At 51.9% G+C, this 21,815-nt stretch overlaps 1 protein-coding gene across 1 annotated transcript in view; it reads left to right on the forward strand.

Moving 5' to 3' along the window:
• Nucleotides 1-21,815, forward strand: part of LRIG1 (leucine rich repeats and immunoglobulin like domains 1) — a 115,536-nt gene that overhangs the window by 56,932 nt on the left and 36,789 nt on the right. The gene's annotated exons all lie outside the window — the stretch shown is intronic.

Below are 21,815 nucleotides of genomic sequence, written 5' to 3' on the forward strand. Positions count from 1 at the left end.
GGCAGGGGCTCCCGTGAGGTGAAGCCCAGTGTGACCACACATGTCTCCCAGGCTGGGGCTTCTGCCCTCGAGGAACCCGCAGGCCAGCTGCAGAGAAAGCTGGGGGCACAGCCATAATGCAAGCGAGGGCTGGGGAGGCCCGTAAGGAGGGCTTTTCCCTGCTGACACAGACACGGTTGGTGTAAGAGGGGGAAGTTCCCCAGACATTTTAGCTGAGGCTCCTCCTTACGTGGATCTCCTTTCTCTCCCCCCACAAGAGAGTGTAAGTTACAGGCGTCAGATGGAGCACCTGGCAAGCTGGACCGACGCCCAACGTGTGGGGTGCTTCGGGGAGGACGAATGGGACATGGCTAGTTCCATTTTAAGGCCAGTCCGCCCCATTCCCGTGTTTGCCTTTGTCAGCAGGCAGGCTGCTGTGAAGGGCCAGCACGCTTCTGTTGGAAGGCAGAGCAGGACCCTCGGTTCTTAGAACCGCAGACCCTGCAGCGGCTGGAAACCACCAGTGAGCCTCCGGATAGAAAATTAAACACGCACTTTACAAGGGAGAGCAGCCCTCTGTCCCGGAAACTTCCCAGGGGTTCTGTCGTGCAGGCTGCCTCTTGCCCCCAGTCCAAGGGAGCCTTTCTCTGGGAAAGGAGCTCCGGCTCCCCCCCCTCCCCGCACGCCTGCCAAATTACACACAGTCATGACTTGTCATTTTCCTTCTGTCTTTTCTTCCTTTTTTTTTTTTTTTTTGATTTCTTTGTGAGTGGGGGTAGTGAGTCAGCCAGATGAGCGGTCATCTGCAAGTCATTTGCTGAGAAAGTGAAGCGAACACCAGCTGTGGGTCTGGGGAGCCGAGGAAGGGGAGGCCGGTGAAATAGGAGTGTGGCCATGGAGGTCACTTCTTTTTTGGGAACTCAGTAGCGTAGGTTCTGTTGTTCAGAGCTGGCTTTTATTGTGTGTTTGGCTCCGCTCTCCTTTCTCATTTTCTCTCATGACCAGTAAGCTCTCGGTAGGGCGTGAGATCCAGGGAGCACGAGGAAGCTGGGGAGGTGTGCAGGCTCTTGCAGGGAAGTGCCTGTCCTCGCCGCGGTGGGCGCTGAACGCCCTCCAGGGCTCCGTGAGCCCCAGCCTGGAGGCGAGCCGCTTTCCGGGGTTGCACGAGAGTCCCCCCTCTCTCCCGTGTGAAAGGAGCAGGCCGTATCAACAGTCTGTTTCCAACTGGGACCATTTCCTCCTCCTCCTCCTCCCTCTCGCCCACTTCCTGCAGGTGGCTTCTGTAATCCACTTACCGCTGGGGAAGCCTCATGAGCGTGTGCAGTTAATCCGAAAATGGCTGGCTTGACTTTGACCCGCGTGGTGACCTTGCAGAGAAGGCAGGGCCTATTGTGTCTGCTCACACCTGGGAGCCATTTTCAGCTTTTATAGCCCAAGTGGAAGAAATGTGTTTGCGTTTATGCTGGGCCTTCCTTTCATAAGGTCTGTCATTGTTGGGCGTTATGGAGGGAATATTAGATTCACCCTGCTTATCCAAAGGCAGGGGTTCTTCAAGGTAGAAGAGTTTTTACTCATTACATGGAGTCATACAAAATCGCTGTTTCTTTGCCATTCGGAAGTGATCAAAAAACATCAGCCATCTCTTAGGGTTCCACCTTCCGAGATGAAACTCAGTCTGCGTGGTTCCCTGACGGAGGGCCCTGCTCCAGGTGCCTTCACAGGCCTCCTCGCATTATATTGCCTCTGCAGTCCCTGGAGACAGCATAGGGTCTGTTCTAAGCACATTTTACCGATGAGGCACCTGAGGCACAGAGAGGGCAAGAAAGTTGCCTGAGGTCACACAGTAAGTGGCACAGGTGGATCTTGAGTTCTCTTCTGTCCACCTTTGGGTTTTGCACTCCCTGTATACATGGAAGTATGTGGTCTGGGAGCCTGGTAGGGTGTTGCAATGTCACGTGTCGACCTATCAAATTGTGTCAGGAGGGAGAGGCCTGGGGACTGCAGCCAGGCTGCTCAGCAGTGCAGATGAGATGCTCGACCCAGGGCAGAGGCCTCTCTTAAAGCCGAGTGCTGGCCTCTGCCACATTGCTGTCAGGTGATCCGACTCTCAGCAGCCCCTCGGTGATTTTCATTAGCGGATGTGGAGTCACAGGAAATCCTTCTCCTGTCCCGAACAACAGGCTGCCCCTCCCCTCACCACCTGATCACACCCGCACGTTAGTTATTCTGAGCCGATTACGGTTGCCCATGTTTTAAGGGCGCCGAGAAGGAAAACAATTCTGTTGTCAGGTCTCCGTGGATGGATAGTGCACATGTTCCATTAGCCTGTCGGATGGCGGCCACCTGCCTGGAACACACAGCTTCCAGGCAAATTCCCGCACCCTTTCCTCACTTCCTGGATGCCTTTCAAGCCCAAACAGCTGAGATAAAGGTGCCAATCTGTGGTGCTTTCTCCTCAACTCCTTCAACCCGGAGCTCGAACAGCGTGTGTGAAGGCTGGTAGCAGGCAGCTCTATGGCATGCATGAGGTGTCCTCCCTCGAGGCCACTGGTCTCTGCCCAGCTGTGTGGGTGGAGAGTCTCTTTGCGGGCTAAGAGACATTGTATTGTTGGGCAAGGACATGGCTGGGCTGCTGTCAGATAAGCTTGTAGAGTCCAAGGCTCCCTCCCCCAAGTAACTGAAGCAAAAGGTAGGTGCAGTGGGTGTTATCAGCTTCCATCAATGACTGCATCATAGGGCGTTATGGGGAGGGGCTGCTCTGCATGGTGGTTAAAGAAGCCTCTGGCTCAAAACGATCTCTGCTTAAGCCTGTCTTCATCCTCGCCTTTGCCGTGTTCTCTGGGCCTCAGTTTACTTCCCCAGACAGAGGTAGTTTCCGATACAGCAGGCTGTGAGGATTCACTGAATACCACGTGCTGGATACAGTGTGTGGTGTATAATGAACGTGTACCAAGTGCTGGATGCTATTTTAAATTTTTAACGTTTATTTCCGAGAGGGACAGAGAGAGGGGGTATGGACACAGAATCGGAAGCAGGCTCCAGGCTCCGAGCTGTCAGCACAGAGCCCGAAGCGGGGCTCAAACTTGCGCACTGAGAGATCGTGACCTGGGCTGAAGTTGGACGCTTAACCGACTGAGCCGCCGAGGCTCCCCCTGCTAGATACTATTTTAGACGGACCCTGTCTACTGAGCTCCCTCCGGTGTAGGTGGAGCTGGCCCGATCTTGCTGCTGTGTTCCGAGGGGGTTGGTGCCAGACTGGCGCAGAGGTTGTTTGCATCCCTAAAAAAGGGACCTCACTTGCAGATACCCATTATGGCTCCCTCTCTTGCGACCTAGTGGAAGTTTATAGACCATCCCCATATTTGTGTGGTGGTGGTGGTGGGGGGGGGGGGGGTCCTTAGCTTTCTCATAGGTGAATTCCTATTACAAGAGCTCAGTGGTGAATTGGTAGCATTGGTTTTTTTCCTCTTGTTGGCTGTTTCTTTACCTGGGCTGGGTGCAGCAAGCCCGTGAAACACTAAGCAAACACCTAAGCAGTGGCTGTCATCCTTGGCTGAACAGTAGAATGACCAGGGGAGCTTGAAAACCAAAAACAGACAAAAACCCTAGATGCCCAGGCTCCATCCCAGACGGTGTAAATCAAAACGTTGGACTGGGGGGCTGCGGAGGAAGGGACCCTGGGCACAGGCACTGGTAGTTTCTTAAAGCTCTCTGGAGGTCATTTCGATGCGCTGCCCAAGTTTTGATGAGCCCAAGCTGGGTAATCGCAAGTGAAAGGTATTGTCTTCCCCTCTCTGCTTCCCTCTTATACCTGTCACTGAGAGTAGCCAGGTTCCCCCACCTTCCTGTCCTCTCCTTTTTCTTTTTCTGTTCCAGGCGGAGGGGAAGTAAGTGGTAAGACTGACCTTCAGATTAGCACTTAGGATCCTGGGGACCCTGTCTGAGGTTGTTACTACTGATTTATCTGGAAGACACTGTGAAGTGATCCACTTACTAGGAAACTGCCTTGCCTTTGGGGTGCGCAGGGGCGGGCCTTGGGGTCTGTTGGACATGCCTACCTCATTTGGTGATCACCGAGCTTGACTGTGGGTCGCTGCCTAATCCAGGTCATTTCTTCGCCCTGAAAGCTGGTTTACTATACCATCTGTCAGGTGGATGCCACCTGTAAGTCAGAGAAGAACCTTCCTGACGATGGGGGGAAAGCCCTCTTCATGGTAAAATGACAGGCACAACTTAATTCATTCTTTTCAAAAACCTTGTTCTTCATAATTCCAAAAGTAAGACTGTTCTTTTTTTTTTTTTTTAAATACTTGGTGGGATACAGCAGGAGTCTAGCGCTAACGTTGATTTTTGATGATCACGTGATGTATGTGATGGGGGTTTGTGAGGGCTGGGTTTGGAATCAGGCCCTTCCGTAGGTTGGAAAGAGTAACTAGAATTTTGGAAATGATGGGAAAAGATTGCCTGAGACTTCTTAGAATGTGGTGTTTGTTCCAAATCCAGCGTGTTCTTTTTTATAAGGAGAAAAACAGTGGTTATCGGCACACATAGCGAAGTTTTTCTGCCTCGTAATTTTTATTGGGTTCTGGGAGTCAGAGTGAGGACCGGCCGTCCCAGGAGCCCCCACTCCTCCTGCCCTCGCAGGCGGTAGCGTGATCCCCCCCTTTAGCCCCCGAGGGCTCCTCGCAGACCAGGCTGGCCCTGCCCCCTCCCTCATTCTCCAGTGTGTGTTAACAGTTCTGCAGCCATTGTGCGGTTCCACGTAAGAGTCCACTGCCTGTCTTCGCTGTGCCCCGATCCCTGAAGAAGAGCTCCAGCTTCTGAGAGACTCAGTAAATCGTCCAAGCAGATGGATTCAGCAAGCAGAATACAGTGCAGTGTGGACGTAATCAGGTCGGTTTCCTGAGTGAGACCAAGGTGCATCCTCTCCCTGCCCTGGTGGCTTCCTGGGTCATCTCCGGGAAGAGAACGCAGGCGGGCGAGGACCCCACCTGCCTCTCTCGTCTGGACATCACCCATCAGAGCACATCCTACCTCTGGACCCCAGAATGCAAGCCATCCTGCAGTGAGAGGTGCTTGCCTCCGAGGGGCGGGGAGGAAGCATCCTTTCTCCTGGTGCACATGGCCTCCCCCTTGTCAGCACCGGTACCCTTCAGAGAGGAACCAGTGTCCAGCCTCTTGGCTTCCAGCCCTGACTCTGCCCAGAGACCCTGCTGCAAGGTCTTCCACAAGTCACTGCGCCTTTCTTGAGCTGCTGTTCCCTCATCAGTAAGGAAAGGAGCTGGTGCTGTATCAGCCACGTTTGAGCAGTGTCCAGAATGCACGTGGCTGCGTCCTCTCCGGTCAGCCTGTGGGACCTGGCTGTGGGACCCTGGGGTCCTCGTAGAGGCTTGGATGGTGCCGAGATCTGTCCGGTGGGGCACGGTGTTGAGAAGTCTGGTTAAATGACGCAGAGGGTAGCACGTAGCCAGTTTTTGCGGTCTGCCCCGTCTCTCCAGGGGCTCCTCCTGGCCTCGGTCCCAAAGGTGCTCGGACTCAGCTGTTCCCTCCCCACGAGACACCCAGGGAGCCCCAGCCTCAGTCCACATTCCACGCTCACCACCCAGGGAACTGCCTGCTTTGTGATTGCCCTGCAGTCTGTATTTGTTGAGGAAAAGAGCGAAGGATCCCTTTGTGGCTTCCCCGTTACCTGCGAGATGAGGTCTCCGCTCTTGCGCGTTTGTCCCGATTCCGTTTCTTTCTCCCTGTCACCACTTCCTGCCCTGATCTTTGCACGAAACTGCACGTGGGGAAAGCCGTGTCTTGGATTCTGTGTCTCGTTCGTGGTGTCTCCGTGGTCCGATATGGCTGTTCTCCTCCCAGCCTGCTCCCCCACACCCTCGAGTCCCCACCTGTCAACGCACCTGTCACATCTGTGTTTTCCTCCTCGACTCCACCGTGCGTGTTTGGGGCATGAGGGGTGGGGTAAGGAGGACGACGGTGTTGCTGTCAAATATGCCTTTTTTTTATTTTTATTTTTTACGGCAGCTGCACATAGTAGGCATGTTCGAAAAATTAAAGCACTAAATCGGTCAGTAGAAAAGTAAGCGATCGTGGAACACGGGGCAGATACTGGGTGGTTCCAGACCTTTATCATCAAGATGACGGGACCACCTCGGGACAAGTGATAACAGAAATGGTCTGTTGGGACCTCCAGCAGGCATGGCTCTTTCCAGCCCAGATATAGGACTAGCTTTTCCCCGATGTGTTGGCCGGCTGGGCCGAGGATTACGGGAGAGAAGGATGTAGTGGAAACTACTGCGTGGCAGGCCGTGTGGCTTCGAGGGAGGAGTGTGGGCCCTGTGGGCCCTGGTGTAGGTTTGAATCTTTACCTGGCTGCTTTTTAGGTAAGAAATTGCCCTTACCCTGGCCTGCGGGCATCTGCTCACCCGTGAGGGGCCACCAGATGGTTTGGGGAAAGACTTTCTCCACAGTGAAGCTGGAGAATCACAGCCGGTCTGTGCATGCATCCAGCCCGTCCTGACTACTTGTCTAAGAAACTTGAGAAAACCCAGAGTTATAGATAAGCGGTTTTCTTGGCTGCGGGATGTGTCAGAGCCTTTACTAATGAGGGGATGGAGCTTGGTGTTTCCCACCTTCAGCGAGCCTGTGTTGTGTGGGATGAGTGGCGCCACGTAAACTTACAAACTGCAGAATCAAGCAGAACGAAAGGTATCTTTATCGGAGTCCTCGTCAGTACCTTCCTGTGGCTGGCCTGCTTCGGGGGGTCAGCAAGGACCCACGGGGCGGATGTGTGCAGACATTCCACAGCCGTTTGATGGAACCCCTCCAAAGCTAGTGTTTCAGGAATGGTGCTTTGGGAATCTCCGGTGTGGCCGTCCAAGTCTGACCTGGGTCAAGGTGTGGCCACCTAGCGAGCCCTCCTGCCCGGCCAGGCAGTGTTGGGGCCTCGGCTGAAGTAGAGGGCACAGGACTGGGTGGTCACTCCTGATGCCCACCCCCAAGGGCCATGCGGTCTTCTAACAGGCTTTGTCAACATCTCCCTTCTCACCAGGAGACCAGGCCCCCTTGTCCTTTCCTGAACAGTGGGAAATAATTAAACATTTCATGCTTACCCATATGAAATGTTTCAGAAATCCCGCAGTGCCCAGCAGTGTTAGGCTTTCTGAATGGAGTCATAGGAAGTAAGTTTCTGCTGGTTTGTAGGAATAGCTACCCAGTGAGGTAGCAGATTGGCTGTCTGATTCCACCGTGAATTCTGCCGAGGCCTCTATCTGATTCCACAAGGCAGATCGTGACATGTTTCTTTGGTGTTTTAAACCTTTTACTTTTGAGATAATTACAGATTCACATGCAGTTGTAACAAAAAATAGTGTAGAAAGATCCTCTTATATCCTAACCCAGTTACCCCCAGTGGTAACATTGTAGAAAGCTTTTTATAACTAGAATATTGACCTTGATATAGTCAAGATACAGAACATCTCCATCCCCAGAATGATCCCTCGTTTTGCCTTTGGAAGCTTCCCCATTTCCCTTCTGCCCCCACGCCCTTGGCAGTGTCTAATTTGTTCTCTGTATATGAGTCTCATTTAAAGAATGGGATACGAGTGGGTTTATACAGCCTGTACCCTTTTGGGACTGACTTCTTGTCTGGAAGCACAGTTCCCTGGAGATCCATCTAGGTTGTCGCATGTATCAATAGGTGACTTCTGTTATCACAGAATAGTACCCCATGATACGGATGCACCGCACTTCGTTGACCCATTCACCTGTCGAGGGACATCTGGGGTGTTTCCACATTTGGGCTGTTCAGAATAAAGCCGGTGTGAGCATTCATGTACAGGTTTTGAGTGCATGTAAATTTTCACTTTCCTGGGACCCATGCTGTAGAGCCCAATTGCTGCATTGTGTGATATTTGTATGTTTAGTTCTTTAAGAAACCACCACACTTCTCCAGCACGAATGTACCATCTTAAATTCCCATCAGTGAGGAACGAATGATTCAGTTCTCTGCATCGTGGCCAGCATTTGGTGGTGTCGCTTTTTTTTTTTTTTTTTTTAACTTTTATTTATTTGAGAGAGAGACCGCGTGAGTGGAGCAGGGGCAGAGAGAAAGAGAGAGAAAATCCTCACTCACAGTGAGGAGCCCAGCACGGGGCTCGATCCCACGAACCTCGAGATCACGACCTGAGCTGATCAAGAGTCAAATGCTTAACCAATTGAACCACCCAGGCACCCCTACCTAGCTTTAGATCCCAAAGATTTTCTGCTGTGTTTTCTCTAAAAGTTTGTAGTTTACATCTCACATTTGGGTCTGTGATGATAAATTAAAAAAAAAACAAAACAAAACAACAACCTGAAGCAAAGAAGAAACTGGAAGCCTGTGGTTTCAAGAAAGACACAGCAAGTGCAGGCTCCTGCAGGAAGCTGTAACAGGCAAGACGAGGGGATGGCGTGGTTGTAGGTACAGAGCAGGACCACCGGAGGGGGGGCCGCGTTGATGCTGTAACGGGGCTCACCATCTTCAGGGTAGATGAGGACTAACCTACAAAGGCCAACTCTAATCGTACGCGTACCCGTCCTGAACCCTCCCCAAGTACAGTCGGATCCTACACTGAAGGCCTGGGGAATTGCGTGGTTAAGAGATACCCTAAGTCATTTGACTGGGAGATCAAAAGGCTTCCAGATGGGGCAGGAAGCGGGCCTGGCTTTATTTTTAAAGGCACATCAGTGGTATCACTCCCAGAGGGGAGAGGGACTTGTCTTGGAAAGTGCAGCCAAATGCAGAAGCCGCTTCCTCCTCTTCTGGAACCCCCGAGCCGCCGGGAAGCTGGCATGGGAAGGAAGCGCCCAGGAGGCTCCTTCTGTGCCCCCCACCCTCCCAGGGATTGCAGGACCACCCTGGCACCCACACACCCGTCTTCTGTCCTCTTAACCTCAGGCTGGCTGATAAAACTTGTGTGCTTCTCCTCTTGAGACAGCCGCACAGCCTGGAGTCAGAAGAGACCCGTGCTTGCCTGCTGGTGAGCTGGGTGGCCCCAGACCCAGAGCCTGACGTCTCTGAACCTGGTTCAACTGGTGCCTTCTGTGGCCTGGTAGAGAGCAGGGGGTGAACAAGTTTCTGCTTCTTGGAGAAGGCCCAGTGTTGTCCTGTCATACTGTCAAGAGCTTGGCTCACCCATTTAGGGACCACTCCAGTCTTCTTGAGTATAAGTAGCAGAGGGCTGGCTAGGCCCGGCAGCAGCCGTGTGCTGACGTGTGCCTGTGGAGGGGCAGGGGCGCGAGCCCCCTCCGAGCGCGCACAGTTGGGTCTGCCTCTGATGGAATCACAGTCGTGGGGTTGTAGTGTGCCGAGAGGAGGTGAGTGGCCCGGGGGACTGTCCAGGGAAGCCCTCTTCCACCTGCTTCCATTATGAGGCAGTACCACATACGGAGGAGGAATGCGGGACAAGGACTCACGACTGGGCTCCCGTCCTAGCTGTGCTGCTTCCTGCCATGTTCCCGTGCCTCATCGTCCCCGTCTGTGAAACGGGGACCGTAGCAGTATCCATTCTTTGGTTTGTCGTGAGGATTAAATGAGCTAGCCAGAGCCTGCTCCTGGTAAGCTCTCACACGCTGTTACATTTGAGACCCCTCTTCCTGCTGTTATGGCCCCTGCTACTGCTCCGTTTGCACAAAGAAGTGTGGTGTGCCTTCTTGGTGGGTGAACGGCAGCCCAGTCGAGCATTGGAACCGTTTCCGGGAGGCTGCAGAGGCCCCAGGGCACCATTCCAGGCTTCAACTACAAAGGCCCTTTGAAGTTTTTACCACCTGGAGCAGGCTCTGTGCCCCGAGACTGTCAGGATTCACGGGGTCGAGAGGAGACTCTGGAACCCAGCACCATCCCGGCCTGGAGATGAATGGGTGGGGCCCCCGCCCTGCTGGCCCGCAGGGAAGAAAGGCCTCTACCGCTGAGGCCGGCCCCTCGGCGTGTTCCCCCCTGAAGGCCCTCTGCCTCGGACAGTCAGGCAGGCCCAGCGTTTCTACACTTAAGGATCAAGTCCCAGAGTCCGGTGTCTAAGGTTGTGTTCACAGCTTTGTCAAATAGCAGTTTAATTTACTTACATAAAAAAGCACATGAAAATAATATGCAAAAGAGAGGATGGGAAAAATTCCATGGTCATCCTGCTATGTACAAGAGAAACGTTCTAGGGTATTTCCCATCCTTTTTCTGCTGGCTTCTTTGGGAAAGTGGCGGTCATGGGAATCACTTACCAGTGCACCCTGCCTTTTGCTCTAGATTACGGTATGGGCAGAATCCTGAGTGTCCAGGGCTGACGTGGGAGGGCAGCCACGAGAACATTAAGTTTTGTTTGGAAATTGTGAGGACGGTGGGGTTCACAGGTTTCCCCTGCTGTCTGGAAGAAGAGTGTTCCTGTGAAACCTTTTGTAAGCCAAAATGGTATAAAGCAAAAAAGCACTTCTCCTTGCGTTGCAGCAGAAGTCCTCTTTCGGTTTCTGTCAGTTTGCAAAAGCAGGTGCTAAGGTCTGTCCGTCTTTCCTCAAAACGAACCTGTGTTCAAGTCCTGGTTGGTGAGGACCCCCAGGGACAGAAACCGCTGTAGCCGAAGACAAAGGCTGTTGCTGGTTGTAGATTTCCAGGTGACCCCTGTGCCCACACCCCCTTCCCTGCTGCTCACCAGCATTGAGTGTGGGGAGAGGCGCTTGCTCTGTGTGGTGTAGCAGCTGTACCCTGTCACAGGGCAGGGACTGGGGGATGTTTCCACCCCACCCTCTTGGTGTTGAGAGCTCAGTTTGAGGAGATTCACCCCTTGTGGCTTCTTTTTTTTTTTTTTTTTTTTTTTCAATGTTTAGTTATTTTTGGGACAGAGAGAGACACAGCATGAACGGGGGAGGGGCAGAGAGAGAGGGAGACACAGAATCGGAAACAGGCTCCAGGCTCTGAGCCATCAGCCCAGAGCCTGACGCGGGGCTCGAACTCCCGGACCGCGAGATCGTGACCTGGCTGAAGTCGGACGCTTAACCGACTGCGCCACCCAGGCGCCCCATGGCTTCTTGACACCGTCCACGAGGAGCTAGGGGGACTCCCCTTGGCGAGAGTTTCTGGGATCTGAGCCTGGCCTCAGGGGGGGTTCTCTGACCACGTGCTCCTCACTGCCACCATCTCTCCGCCTTGCCCACCTTTCTTGGCCAGCCCCTCCATTCTGGAACAGTCTGTGCCAGGAGCCCCTTGTGAGGGGCACTGGTTTCCCTCCCTACTGTCCTTGAGGGACAGAGCCAGTTGCACACAGGCCCAGACACATGGGCCTTGACAGGGGTGATGAGAGTAACTCAGGTGAGCCCAGAACGTTCCTGCGGCCCCCACAGGCTCCCTGCTGTGCCAGGGTTTGTGCTTCCACGGAACAGGGACCCACAGCCTGACGCTCTGTGCACTTGCAGGCAGGGCGCCTCCCCCGTGAGGGCTCCAGGGTGCCGGAGAGGAACACCACCCGTGTGCAGGGCGGCAGGCTGCCAAGGCAAGGGGGAAAAGGAGAAGAAATCAAGGGACGTGTGGGTTGGGTTGGACGTGTGGGTTGGACGTGTGAGAAGAAAGCTGAAAGAATTGAGCAGCCATGTTGGCCTTGACCCGGAAAGAACCCCTACTTGAGTTCCTCATCACCCTTCCCCCTGTGGCCCAGGGACGATGGGGAATGTGGGTAGAGTTGCTCCTCACCGCTGCCGGATGCGGGAAGGACGGACAGACGGATGGACCGTTGGCCGCTGCACCATCAATAGAGCTGTTCCCCCTTTAGCAGCCCTGGCTGATCAGCGAATGTCTGTGCTTGGGGTTAAACTGGGGGAAGTGCAGTTAACCCCAAAGTCCATTTTATTAGGCGTTTTCTTTTTAAATATGACGGCTTTTCTATCTAATAAAGGTAATTCCAGGTTACACCTTTAATTTCTTGAAAAAATTTTCTTAATTGGATAGTTGGTCTTGCCTCAGTGTTTTTTACCTAATAACGTTTTTTTTTTGTTCAGGTCTGTGATGGTGAATGTAGGAGACTGATCTAAAGCTGTAATTCATTTTTTTATTCAATAAATATTTATTGAGCACCATTTATGTTCCAAGCATGGGACTGGGTGCAAAGGATATAGCACTAAAGAAGTTGGGCTAAAAATTCTAATTCCTTTCTAATGATGTGTTGACCATGGGACTACTTAATACCTTAGGAAGCTTTGTTTTAATCTGTTTATAATTAATAGACTCTTAGAGCACTTTTAGGTTTATAGAAAAATTGAATCGAGAGTATGGAGACTTCCTATATACCTCCTCCTCTGGTTTCTGCTGTTAACATTCTGCCTTAGTGTGGTAAATTTGTTAGAATGGATGGGCCAGTATTGATACATGATGAAGTAGACCTCTGGTTGACATTAGGGCCCGCTGTTCTATGTTCTGTGGGCTTCCGTAAATGTTTCACGGCCTGTATTCACCATTTACACTTATTCAGAGTAGTTTCACTGCCCTGAAAATCCCCTGTGTTTCCACCTGTCCATCCTTCTCTCTCCATAACCTGTGGCAAGTCCTGATCTTTTTATTGGCCCCATAGTTTTGCCTTTTCTAGAATATCCTATATTGGAATCGTAAATTCCAAGATAGCCTTTTTTGATTAGCTCCATTCGCTCAACCATGTCCATTTCCTTAGGAGGTTTTCTTGTGTTTGTTTGCACATGTAAAAATGGAAGGCGGAAGTAGTTGGGATGGGGATCCTCATGACTTACAGTCATTTATGGAGTGGGTCACTCTAGACTCTACAGGACTGTGGTCGCTGACTCTTGGCCGTGCCTAACTTACCTCCTTTCAGATCTTAGACTTCCAGCTTGATTGTGTGTCAGGGTGGGGGGACCAAGTGGGGTCTCCTGCATCGAAGTGCCTGGGGCCACCCACTCCCATGGGGATGGGACATCAGGTTTCCTTTGCGAGGAGTTAAAACAGTTCGTTGAAGACCCTAAGGGGACAGTGACCCTAAAGGAAGTGAAGGGGTCAGGAGGATAGTTGACACAGCCTAGTCCTGCCTTCGGAAGGGTTGACCCCGCCTGGCGGAGGCTGTTTATCCCGCCACTGGGCCACTCTTGTTTTTTATCCGATCTCCACCTGAATAAACAGATCGGGAACGTCATCTCCAGCCAGGCTGAGAATCTGCCAGAATTCCCCAGGGAACTGATGATTCACCAGCAGCGGCGGCGGGGGTAGTGAGAAGAAGAGAGAGAGAGAGAGAGAGAGAGAGAGAGAGAGAGAGAGAGAAACCTGCTTATTCTGACTCTCATTTCCTGTCCAGCAAACACTCTAGGCTGGGCTGTTTCTTAGGCGTCGCTCGTTTCTTAGAGCAAATGGTCAGTTTATGCAGTAGATTTATTATGCAGATGGTTTGGTTTTCATTCTTAAGGTGAATGTAAAGCAGGCTGGTGAGAGGGCGATGCTTTGGACCTTCATTCCGAGAGGAGAAACTTCTCCACACTGGCCTGGAAACCTCTTCTGCACTCACTTGTTCTTTTTGGAACCTCCTTACCTTCTGATTTCAAGTGGCTTGTGGTGTTCTTCCCAGTACTTCGCATAACATTACTTCTTGCCAACTTGGGACTCAGAATTATTTTCTCTTCTTTGCTTTTTTGGTGCTCATTAGGTGCCCACTTAAAATCATTCTGACACCTGAACAAGATTCGATTGGGCTTGGCCCTGCTCTGTGGCCCCAGGCTGTATTCTTGAGGCTTTTTGTGGGGGACAGGTGCAGGCAGGGGGGCACGTGAGGGTGGTTGCCATCTGACAGTGTGGCTGAATGAAGCAGCATGCAACAGGGCATTTGGATGAAATGACTTTTCGGACACATTTCAACTGTGGAGGATTTGGTTTAAAAGAAGACTACCGAAAAAGCGGGGGGGGGGGGGGGTGGTAAAGAAAAGAAAACTGTCAGTGTTTGATAAGGGGGAACGACATTTGCATGCCCTGTGACTGTGCCACAGCGCCACTCCTGGACATTGATGCTTGCCAGAAACGCATGCCAGTGTGCACCAAAGATACATGCAAAAGCTGTGTTCACAGCTGGGATTTTTGCAGTAGCCCACCCTGGAAATCACTCAGTGCCCACCAACGGTAGAAGAAAATATAAATCGCTGTGTACTCTCTCTATAGACCTATCACACAGTGACGAAAAGGAATTTCCTACTAAGGCAAGGACGGATCCCATGAACATAATGTTGAGTGAAGGCTGGACACTGAAGAACATATCTGGAATGATTCCATGCCTAATAAAGCCCCAAAGTAGGCAAAATTAGTCCCCGGTGGTAGAACAGAGCTGTTCCCTCTGGGAAGAATAGCCACTAGGAGAGTGACAGGAAGGAGGCCGCACACATTCTGTATCTCGATGTGAGTGGTTGGCACACGGGTGAACGCCCTGGTAAAAACACATCGAGCTCTGCGCTTGGAATTTACGCACTTCTCCGCATGCCCGTGCGGTTGCCATAAAAACGTTTACAAACAAATAGGACAGCTGCCACCACTGGGCCATATGGTCTGTTGGGTAGTGCTGTAGTTTTCAACAAAGGAGAAATTACCCTCTTCATCCACGTTCCTGAAATGATTCGCATCTTCTGGTGCTTGCCATAGTGCGGCCAACCCCCACAGGCAGGCATCAGGGCCTCTCTGGCCCGTGCTGGGTTTTACACTAAATCGGTGATGAGGTCACTAACTGTCTTGTCTTCTGTGGGTTCCATGTATGGGCTGTAAAATACTATGGCAGCCCCCCACCCCCGCGGCACCGAGGGTATGTGCCTGTGCGGGGGCCGGAGGTACGGTGGTGCAGAGCCAGAGCATGAGTTCTGTGGCACCATGGGGTGGGCCGGGTGCAGGGTGCTTCTCGTGCTCAGAGCCTGCAGGGTGTGGAGTGGGAGCATCCAGCCGGGATCCTGGTGGCGAGTGCGGGGTGGGGGCAGTGCTGGCAGGTGCGGGACTCTGCCCCCCCATTTCGGGGCTAGATTGTGTGAAACTATTTCTTAGCCAGAAGTTCAAACGGAGAGAGATCTGGAATTTGAATTTTGCTGATTCTGTTAAGTAAGACGTACGGAGAGTTTGATGACTGAGATAACACGGAAGATGTGTTGTCACCAGTGAGAATTCATACTCTGGGAGTTGTCAGTGTGGATTTCTGGGAGTCACCATCATTCTCTGGAAGAGCAGAAGGGTGTGCCTGCTTAAATGTGAGGACTTTGCATTGGCCAGCTTCAATGTGTCTGCCTAATTGGAAGAATTAGAGTAAGGATAAACTGAGGATCGCTATTCTCTCTCAGATCACCCTTTGCACCTATCTGTCTCCACTGGCTCCAGGCAGGATCCCGGGTTGTCTTTGGAGGAATATAATAATGATGAAGACTTAGGTCCCACTCAACTTCCTGAAGAGGTAGAAAAGACATCAGTGGGAAAGATTCTAATTAGTGATGTCTGACATGAGCCCTGGAGGAACAATAGGAGGGTTCTTCGCTGTAGGGAGGCATTTACTGCCATTTTGTAGGCAGTTAAACCAGATGCCGACAGCGATTTACCAAAATGAGTTGCTAAGCTGCCTCGGAGCTGGAAATGGAATCTGGGGGACTCCCCACACCGACGCACAGTAGTTGTTATAGTGTCGACCAGGGGACAGTAAACTATAGGTAGTGGGCCACATGTGGCCCTCAGCTTATTTTTGTAAATAAAGTTTTCTTGGAGCAGTCACACTTATTCATTTACCCATTGTCCTATTACACTCTAGCATCAGAGTTGAGCACTTGTGACAGAGCATACATGATGCACAAGCCTAAAATATTTACCATCAGGTCTATTCTAGAAGACGTTTGTTGACCCGTGGTGTAGACAATAGGTGCATAACTTCAGGAACCAGCTGCAATCCATTTGCCCCACCTTGACCCTGCCTCCTTTGATCTCCTTGCCCTTTCTTGTGGCTGTTGTTAGTGACACGAGATCTTTTCCACCACCAAGGGGAATACCTTATAAACCAGGCTTTCACAGAACCATAGTGGAGCAGTCACTTATGATAAAAAGTTTTAAATGTTGGTTTCAAATGCCTCTGTCTGTTTTACCGTCCAATTTAACATCAGCTCTGAAAACGTAGCCAAGTGGAGAGGGCTTATCTTGCCTGCTCTCTGCCTTTGAAGACTGATTTTATTTTGAAGCCTTTAACAGGTGTTGGTTTAATAGACTTCTGCTGTATTAAGTTCTCCTCGCCCCAGAGGGCAGCCTGAGGGGTAAACCGCCACAGGGTGGAGGCAAATGTTGGGCCCTTCACCCTTCGCCGGCCGCACAACCTCAGAACCGTCCTAATTTGGTTTAGTGGCAGAGACAGGCTGGGCATCCCTCCCCAGCTCTCCATTCCCTAAGAATAAAGGTAGCCATTCGCACATACAGGTCCCTAAAGACATGGTCTCAAAGCAACTGTTCTCTTCTTTTCTTACGCAGAATGTCCTGCATAAGCGCTTTCCCTTCCTCTGCGTTGTGCGCGGAGATGGGGCCCCCCCGCACAAAGCCCTCTGCAGATTTGCTGCTCACGCAGGTCTCCGGGAAGCTGGTACAAAAGCTGGGCCTCGCCGCGGCCAGTTAATTACCCAGAGCAGTCTGAGGTGACCAGGAAGTAGCCGGCTAGCATTCAGATCTAGCCAAGCTTTGCTGAAGGTTTATGGATTGAATCCAGGACGAGGTTCTTAAAATTCTGCTGGGAGAGCCTCTCAGATGGCATGCTGGAGAGTCCTGCTCCCCTGAGTTTGCGTTCTGGTTCTCCTCGTCTCTCAGCTGTGTGAGACCTCAGGAGAATCCCAGCAGGATCTCCAAGCCTCAGTTTCTTCCACTGTAATGCACAGAAAATAACGGTACCTTCGTCTTTAATCGCTGTGTGATTTCCCTGAGGCTTTCGCCCAGGGCCTGCTGCCTATAGGTGTTGAGGTATTGGCCAGCTCTTGCTAAAAGGAACTTGAACAGGGACCCAGAAATTAGATGAGTGTGGACTTACTTGGGAACTGGGAAGTTAGGTAAAGGAGTCACCTGGTGACCGCTTCCATGTTTGCACGTGGCATTAAAAAGCACGGACAGTTGCTTGAAAGTAGACCACCTGATGGAATCAGGGCAGCAACCACATTTTCCCAACTGTCTACGCTCAAGGAGGTAGGAGGGCTTCCCCTGAATACTGGCTATTGGCTCGAGCCTTTATGGATGGGTGCGTGGAGGGGGGTGGCTTGGACAGGCCAACTTCCCCCGGGATAGGGGGCGGGCAGGGTAGAGTTTGGTGGGCTGGGGTCAGGGGTGTGCACATAAGCTATGCTTTTGCTGCAGGAGCGAGGAGGGGGTGTGATGCAGCTGGTTGGGGATCCATCGGGGTTCTAGCCATGGAGTCCTGCAGAAGCTTTCGTCTGGGATTTACTTTGAGGCACAGCTCCCCAAGATGGCCCGGTCTCCCTGTGGCTGGGTGTGATGCTCTCCAGCCGGAGCACGCTTGTTTCATGCACACAGCTAAGAGGCAGAGCTCTGAGTCAACGCTTCGCTGCTGGTAGAGGAGTCAGGCCTGCCTCCTCGCACCAAAAGGGCAGAGGAGTAGACAGGATCCAGTCATTCATTCGTTTTATTCATTCTCTTGCCAGAGCACCTCCCGCTAACTAGGTCCTGAGCCTGGCTCTGAGGATACAAATATGACTAATAAAAACAAGAACCGGTTTTATTGAGCAACTGCTATGTGTCAGGTCACATCACCCATGGGGCATAGGAACTTGACACGTTGCTTTATAGATGAGGCTCCTCTTGAAGTTCACGCCTGGAAGTTGTGTAACTGGGGTTTGAACTCAGGCAGGGCAGTGCTCTCGGCATGTTCTGTGCTGTGCCAAGTCCCAGCCCAGGAAGAACTCCTGGCCGTGGGTGGAGTTGCCACGGTCCACGGAGACCTCTCACCCGCTGGGATCCTTGTTTTGAGAAGGAGGGGAGGCAGAGTCCACAGGAACGCAGAACTGTGTGGTCAGTTTTGCAGAGTACACGGAGTTCAGGAAGGATGTGATCAGGGCTCTGGGCTAGAGTGTGGAGCAGAGAGGGGCGCCTGGGTGACTCAGTCAGTTGAGCATCCAGCCTTTGGTTTCGGCTCAGGTCATGATCTCACAGTTTGTGAGTTTGAGCCCTGCATTGGGCTCTGTGCTGACATCTCAGAGCCTGGAGCCTGTTTCGGATTCTGTGTCTCCCTCTCTCTCTGCCCCTCCCCCGCTCTCTCTCTCTCTCGCGCGCGCTCTCTCTCTCTCAAAATGAGTAAGTGAAAATTAAAAACAAAAAAGAGTGTGGAGCAGAGAGCCTAGTCCAGCGGGGCGAGGGCAGTGCATCCTTGGCAGCTGGGAACATGGGTGTTTAGGCCCTGAGGACCCCTGGAGCTGCTGCGGGCCACGTCTCTTGTGTTGTCTGGGCCGTGCTGCCACAGGCCAGTTGACACCCTTTCTTTCCTTCATGTTCCCTAACTGAACTCATCTGCTTGCAGGCTTTTCTTCTGTTGAAATGCCGGCGAGCCCCAGATCTGTGGGATTCAGAAATTTAACCTGTATTCATTTTTTTTCACCACATATTTATTGAGCACCTGTTATGTGCCTCACGCCATTCCAGTGGTTGGAGACACATTGGTGGACAAAACCGACTGATAGCTCTGCCTTCTTTGAGCCACATCCTGGTGGGAGGGAAGATGTTAAACTGGAAATAAGCATATTGCTGGATATATTAGGTGATAATTAGAGCTTTTGGGAAAAATACCGTAGGAAGTGTAGTGGAAAGTGTGTGTGTGTTTGTGAGAGAGAGATGGGGTGGAGGAGCCTGTGGGTTTAGACAACATGGCCAAGGACATTTGAATAAGATGGGAAAGGCGTAAGGGGATACCATCTGTGGGTCTCGGGTGGGGGGGGGGCGGGGAGGAGCATTCTATGCAGAGAGAAGGGCAAGTGCAAAGGTCCTGAGACAGGTGTGTGCCTGCGTGGGAGAGGGTCCATGTGGGGCAGGGTGTGAGGAACAGTGCAGAGACAACAGGGCGCTGTGTGGCAATCACGTGGGCTTTGGAGACCGTTGTGAGGACTTAGTCCTAAATGAGATGCAGGAGCCACCTTTTGAGTTGTAGGCAGTGGATTCTTGTAAACTGACTTTGTTTTTCGGTTTGGTTTTTATATCGTGATAATATTTACCATCGGAATCCTTTTTTAAGCTCAGTAATGCGAAGCACGCTCACTTTGTGCAGCTAATTTCCAGGGCTTTTTCCCTCTTGCAAAACTAAACCTCTGTACCCATTGAACACCTCCCCTTTCCTGCCTCCTCCAGCCCGGGCAAGAACTACTCTACTTTCTGCTCCAGTGAATCTGACTCCTCCAGGAAACTCACAGATGTGGAACCAAACAGCATTTGTCTTTCTGTGATTGGCTTTTTTTGGTTTCACTTGACAATGCCCTCCGGATTCATCCATGTTGTAGCTCAGGTCAGAATTTCCCTTTTAAGGCTGAACAGTAGTCCGTGGTCCATGTATGGGGCCCTGTGTTCATCCACTCATCCCTCCAGGCACATTTGGGCTGCTTCCCCTTCTGGGTATTGTGTGTAATGTTGCTCTGAACATGGCTGTGTGTGTAAGTCTTTCATTTTTTTCAATTTTTTTAAATGTTTGTTTACTTTTGAGAGAGAGAACACATGAGCATGGGGGAGGGGCAGAGAGAGAGAGGGAGACACAGAACCCGAAGCAGGCTTCAGGCTCTGAGCTGTCAGCACAGAGCCCGACGCGGGGCTCGAACCCATGAACCACGAGATCATGACCTGAGCTGAAGTCGGTCGCTTAACCGACTGAGCCCCCCAGGAGCCCCTGCATGTGTCTTTGAGATGTGCTTTCAGTTCTTTGGGATATATAACCAGAAGTAACACTGCTCGATCATGTAATAGTTCTTTAATGTTTCGAGCCTCCACCCTGGCATTTTCTTCAGCACTTTGTTGTGGTTCCTCTTTCCCTACATGCTTGTAGCCATCGTATGGGTGTGAGGTGGTTTCTCATTGCGTTGCCCTAATGATTAGTGCTATTGAGCGTCTTTTCCCGTGCTCAGTGGCCATGCACTCGTCCATCTTCGGAGAAATATCTGTTCAAGTCCTTCGCCCATTTTTTAATCAGGTTGTTGGGGTTTTTTGGTTGTTGAATTGTAGGAGTTCTTTGTATATTCTCGATACTAATCCCTTGTCAGATATATGATTTTCAAATGTTTTCCCCCCATTTCTTGGGATGCCTTAAAGGATCTCTGTGGTTACTGGGTTGGGAGTGGTCCATTATGTGGACAAGGATGGAAGGCATAGCCACTGGCCTAACCAGGGTATTTTAATATTTGCAAACCAGAATATTTAGTATCACTGATGCAGCCTCCAGCTGTCATCTCCGGCTCCCGTGGGCCCCTCTCATCCTCTTCTCTTGCGTCTGTGTCTGTGTTGCTGCCCCGTGTCTCCTCGACCACGGGCACGTGGAGTCCCTGCTCCCCAGGGTGGCCTGGGGGCCCTCGCCTGGTGTGCTGTCTGTCCCCAGTGTCCAGTCCTGCCCCCAGAGCTGGACCCCGCATGCTGGTCTGGCAGAATTCAGCACGGCTCCTGGCACATTTCGTCCACCTTGCCTCCGACACCCTCACTCCCATGCTCTGTTGTGTCTCATCCGCATGGCTGCCCCTTGGGCCAACTGGGGAGCTGTCTACAGCGTGTGAAAGAGCCCCATCCTCATTACAGTAGCCTTCCTCCAGAGTGGGGCTGGTGCCCCACAGAACGTGCTGGAGTCGCTAAATAAACAGACTGGCAAGAAAGACAAAGACAGGTGTAAGATGAAAGGCAGAGACTGAGAGACGAGGCGCAGTGAGAGAAATGTCGGGGGGCTCGCAGCTGTCCCGTGGGCCCTTGCTGTGTGCACGGTCCCTTTCTGCCCCACTTCGGGGCCGCACTGGGGCTCCTTGCCTGCTTTCACATCGTCTCTTCCTGGCTCCTTGGTCCTGCATTCACAGTTTCTGGACGAGGCTCAGCTCTGCTGCCTTTATTTCTTGTTCTTTCTTTCCCATACTTAACATAATAAAGGTTTTCTTTTCTTTTTTTCTTTTTCTTTTGGAGTCAGAAAACTGAAGAGACCATCTCTATTAGACACATTGTAAAGAACTCAAAGGAAATAGCTTCTGGGGGGTGGGGAGGAGACACGAAGGGAAAAGCGGCCTTTCATTCTGGGGAGACTTCCCCGTGTCTGGAGTTGTGCCCCTGTAAATGGGTGTTGGGTTCAGGGCCTGGGAGAGTTGTGAAAACACAAAGGAGCGGACAAGAAGCCCCAGGGCTTCTGGGAGAGAGAGCCTCGTTTATGCCTGTTGGAACCGATTTGGCCAAGCGTGTGTTTAAAAGAGATGCCACTGGGTACGCGACGCCTGGCTTACTCGTGTTGTGTTCAAGAATGCTTTGATTGGCCGGGGCCCCTGACACTGTTCACTCAGAAACTGGCCCGAGTGAGGGCCTGGAACCAGCACAACCCCAGCAGATTTTGAAGTATCTGAATATTGGGATGAGGGCTGCTGGGGTTTGAATCTGCCCCACGGAGCCAAATCCACGGTGGGGGCCACCCCGGGTCCTGCAGCCGTTGTCCATGTTTCTTGTCTTTCTCCTGATCAACCGGTACTGGCCGGTTGGTTAGACCGTGGGTTTTTCAGGAGGACGACACGTGCGAGTGAGTCACGGTGGTAGACTGCCTTCCTTGGGCAGGGGTTAAACACTCCAAACGCTTGGGTTAACGTCTGCTTTAGTGGGTCTCCCGTATGCC

The sequence above is a fragment of the Puma concolor genome, chromosome A2, assembly GCF_028749965.1.
Source record: "Puma concolor isolate L17-30 chromosome A2, mPumCon1.1.hap2, whole genome shotgun sequence".
In the NCBI taxonomy this organism is placed as follows: Eukaryota; Metazoa; Chordata; class Mammalia; order Carnivora; family Felidae; genus Puma; species Puma concolor.